Genomic DNA, 5,000 nt, shown 5'->3' with positions numbered 1-5,000 from the left:
TATATATATATATATATATATATATATATAAATATGTATATATATAATATGTATATAATGTATATATATGTATATATATATATATGTATATATATACATATATATATATATATATATATATATATATATATATATATATATATAATTTTAAGTGTGTGTGTGCATGTGTATAAATATTTTTGTGTACTTGTACACTGGTGTGCGTGTTTTGTGTATATATTTACACAGCTGCGATCATCCCAGCGTACTTAATATTAATTAATGTGATTCATTGAAGAAATTATGATTTTATTCAAATCCTTCAATGAATTCAGGTATCATAATTTTCGAAGCAGTAATACGTTTTGTTTTATATTCGTAAATATAAATACAGCCTAACTGTAACAGCTAATTAGTCCTCGGTTGAAGCTAGTGTTTGTAACTAGAGTAGCCTACTTACTGCGTATTACGGAAAACGTGCTGTTGTTGTCTCGTTATTGGTTATTATTCATTATAACAAGGCTTTAGTCAAAGAAATAATATCTGTTTACAATGTCCAGTTTATCCGTCATGTTATGGACATGTTGGAATTAATTGAATGCAAACCGGGAGGTTTTTCTCTCATTAGCTGTGAAGGTGAAATCAGACCCCTTGTGCTATCGTGTGGTTGTTATCTTGTTTGTAATATATTCTACGCCATTGCTTAGATATGTAATTCTTTTATTTGGAAATGTAGTCTGAGTGTACTCGTGTGTATACTTAAAGTATGATACTTTTAATTACGGTTTCACGGCATCTTCCAGTAAGATTTGATATTCCAGGAAATTTGTTTACGTGTTCGGTCAGATCTGTCAGAATCTTCATTTTTATGAAGCGATTGTTTAGGTAATGATTTTAAACCGGAAATAATTTAAGACAAGGCTAAGCACTCGACATTTGTCAATGAAGCTTTTATACCTAATCAGAATTACATTTTCTCTTTCCTTGAGTTTACAGATAATGGGATTTAAACTTTGGGTAGATCCACAGAAATTTTTTTTCTTCAAAATAATAGAAGATGGTCAATATTTGAGAAGATGAAATACGAGACCCACCCATCTCCACGTCCACGAATTTTGATCATTCTGAGATTAAAATCAAGAAAATTATTTCTTTGAAATATGTCTTCCTGTCTTGAGCCAAACTACAAAGATGTTTAACGACAGGAAAAAAAAAGTGATTTTCACTTCAAAATATTCCTCCTCACTATTGGCGATGGTCATACTTTGAAGCTTAGGTCATTCTTCAAAGTGAATTCAAAGCTTTGTACTGGGTCTGCCACCTGCATGTCGTAGCTTCTGGCCTTCGTCATACGTATAATTTCAAGTTAGAAAGTCGAGGTGGAAAATTAAATGGAACAAATAATTCAAAACATTGACACTAACATGAACATAAAAGTACAAATTACGGAAGAGAAGCGTAACATTAATAAAATCCAATTAAAAAGAGCGAAATGTGGAAGTCGGATCGGCGAAATAAATTGAAATTCAGATGAGATATTGGGGATTCGGTATGTAAAGACTGTTAATCAAAATTTAAGTTTGGAGACTGGTCATTCGAATGGAAATGTCACTTGGAATTCAGATGAAAATCGGAGACTTGAGATATCAGTACCGGAATGGGAGACGAGAAATCAATATTAAATTTGTAGATTGAATGTGGAATCTGGATTAAATAAACTTGTGTGTGAGATCGCTATTTCTAGTATGGAGGCACTGATATTGTAATGCTTGGAGTTATAAGGAATTATTGTTTATATTCCTTTAGAAATAAACATTAAATGGAAGTCCCCGACGAGGTCACCGAACCACGTTCTGTCATATTGACGGTTGAAATATGCATACGTTTGGCGAGGTATTGGGTAATAATTTTTTTGTAAATGATATAGCTGGACAAGTAAAGTTCAACGCGCTCTTGCTATCTCTCTTTCTCCCTATATATATATATATATATATATATATATATATATATACATATATATATATATATATATATATATATATATATATATGTATATATATATATATATATATATATATATATATATATATATATATATATATATATATATATGTGTGTGTTTGTCTGTCTGTCTGTGTGTATATAAAAAAGGTAGGACCCCTCTGCTTTTCTGCAAATGTTTTTTTTTTCATTAACCTTGCACCATCACTCATATATATATATATATATATAAATATATATATATATTCATATGTAATATATATATGTATATAATTATATAATATATATATACTATATATATATATATATATATATATACTATATATATATATATATATATATATATAATATAATATAATATATATATATATATATATATATATATATATATATATATATATATATATATATGTATGCAGACAGTATATATGTATATATATATATATATATATATATATATATATATATACATATATATATATACTTACACATGTATATGGTTGAATGTTGAATATTTTTTACAATTGACATCATAAAAGGGAATCTTGGTAGTATTATAGAACAAAATTAAGACTTATTAGTTTTTGAAAGTAAAGCATTGCTGAGATGACTCGTCATCAGATGAAATTATCACAATCGTAATTATACTGAAACAGAAATCACAAAAGCTCAGTAAGTAGAAGAAAGACATAACTGATTAGTGACATTGGGCAGGACATGATTTTGGATTACAGCCTTTGAAGATTAAAAGAAAGGACTTCTCGTTGTTTTAGAAGTGGGAAAATGAAGTTGCATAAGGATAAAAAGGAAGGAGGTGTGATGAGCTGTCTGACAGAGCAAAAGACTAAGATGGTTGACGTAAATGAGTGGAGGAGCCCCATTGCGTCGCACGGCGTGGAAGAGTTAGCTAGATATGAATTATTATTATTATTATTATTATTATTATTATTATTATTATTATTATTATTATTATTATTACAAGGTAAGCTTTAACCCTAGTTGGAAAAAGCATGATGCTATAAGCTCAAGGGCTTCAACAGGGAAAAATTGCCCAGTGAGGAAAGAAACAATTACTGGGATTTTTCCTTTCAGAGTCATTTTATTAACGATTTAGAATTACAATAGTTAATGGCAAGTTATTGGTTTTGTCCTCTACAGTAAACTCAACGTTATTGGAGTACATGAATGTTGAAAATTGCAATTAATTAGGTTTAGCTCCCTATTCGTAGTATTCAACATAGAGCGGTAAGTTAGCTCTCTCTCTCTCTCTCTCTCTCTCTCTCTCTCTCTCTCTCTCTCTCTCTCTCTCTCTCTCTCTAAATTCCAAACTGGAATATACCCGTATCTTGCATAATATCGCGTAGGAAATTTTGCGAAACTATTGCTTAATGTTGGCGGTACCTCAGTTTACTTCCATCACTCAATCAACTGATCCTAGCCAGAAGCTAGTGAATCGGAGCTCAAGGTTGGGAGGCTTAATCCAATTGTTCCATTCGTTGTGTCGTTTGTTCCGACCTTGCCTTGATAGACGAGATCTCAGAGGTACTCGAATTGTTTTGAAGGCTGAGTTATCAATGAAAATTAATAATTATACGAGAAATATGATCCTCATTCCTTTGTTAAACGGAAGGCAACGTGTATTTTTATATGAATTTTATTGAAGAACTGTCACACTTGGATATTATTCAAATGAATCGGATGATTTGAGCTTATGCGCTGGGGTAGGATTTCTTTGTGAATTTCGTTGGCGTTTGTTAGAGAAGTTTTCTTTTGTGTATTTCACTGTTGGTTGTTTTGGAACCGCAAACGTTTTGTGCATTATTTCATTATAAAAATGTATTCAGTCTTTATTGTTTTAGATAAATAATTTTGTGACTGCCATATTTACAACATTTTTTCTAAGAGAATGATTATCATTTAATTATTTTTCATTGAAAAAGATGGCCTACAGATATTTTTCTGAATGTATCAGTTTTTTTGTTTAAAAAAATACATTTATAATATATATTTCAGAAATAATATCTAGTATCTTTTACTTGCATTGCATGCTGATCTGGTGAACGTTTCCATCAGTAAACATTTCCATTTTGTTCTCGCCTCTTGACCCACTTTCAGAACGGACATTCGGCGATGGTTTTGCATCGAGTTCCATTCCAGGCGTTGTAGAGCGTTTGGTCATATTAGCGGGAATTAGCATTTTAAGTGATTTATTTCGACCGATGACCGTTGTATCGTAGATCGCGCCTTTTCAATTACTCCCGCTATGAATAATTAATGAATGATCAAGTCTCTGATATTGGAACGGTGAAGGGAATTTACTCTAGCTGTTTTTTATGGCCGCAAAGGAAACGCCTCCACGGGCGTGTTTTGCTATTTGTAACGCCCGTATCACTTCTTGATTCGTTTTATCTGACATTTGATCGATGTGGGATTCTTTGTCGTTTCCTTTCTTTGCTAATTGTTTTAAGTCTTCTTCTTTGTACAGTCGTAGATTAATGTATAGATTAATGTATGCTTTTTTTTAGCGATTTTTTTTTTTTAATGTCGAAGTGTCCAGTTACGTTTTAGATAGGTTAATGCGTTAATTAATAATAATAATAATAATAATAATGATAATGATAATAATAATAATAATTATGATGATCATAATAATAATAATAATAATAATAATATATGTATTATTATTATTATTATTATTATTATTATTATTATTATTATTATTATTATGTTATTATTATTATTATTATTATTATTATTATTATTATTATTATTATTATTATTATTATGTGACCCAAGTAGGTACCTTTATACGTGAATTTTACGAGTAGATTGATGGTCAGTATATAACATTATTTGTTTTCTTGCTATTAGAATATTGAATAAATGGCGGGAAAAGTACGCCTATATGTTCATAATGCGTTGATGAATAATTCAAAGTAATCTCCTTTATGCAAATGATCTTATAGATTAGTCTTTTAATACTCCTGACTTCGGATAGGGACTCATTTGAATTTGATTGT

General features: G+C 29.8%; 1 protein-coding gene across 1 annotated transcript in view; it reads left to right on the top strand.

The window, feature by feature from the left end:
* Window positions 1-5,000, top strand: part of LOC137642659 (fat-like cadherin-related tumor suppressor homolog) — a 211,370-nt gene that overhangs the window by 5,592 nt on the left and 200,778 nt on the right.

This window comes from Palaemon carinicauda, chromosome 6 (genome assembly GCF_036898095.1).
Source record: "Palaemon carinicauda isolate YSFRI2023 chromosome 6, ASM3689809v2, whole genome shotgun sequence".
NCBI lineage: Eukaryota > Metazoa > Arthropoda > Malacostraca > Decapoda > Palaemonidae > Palaemon > Palaemon carinicauda.
This window is presented reverse-complemented; position numbering and strand designations above follow the sequence as displayed.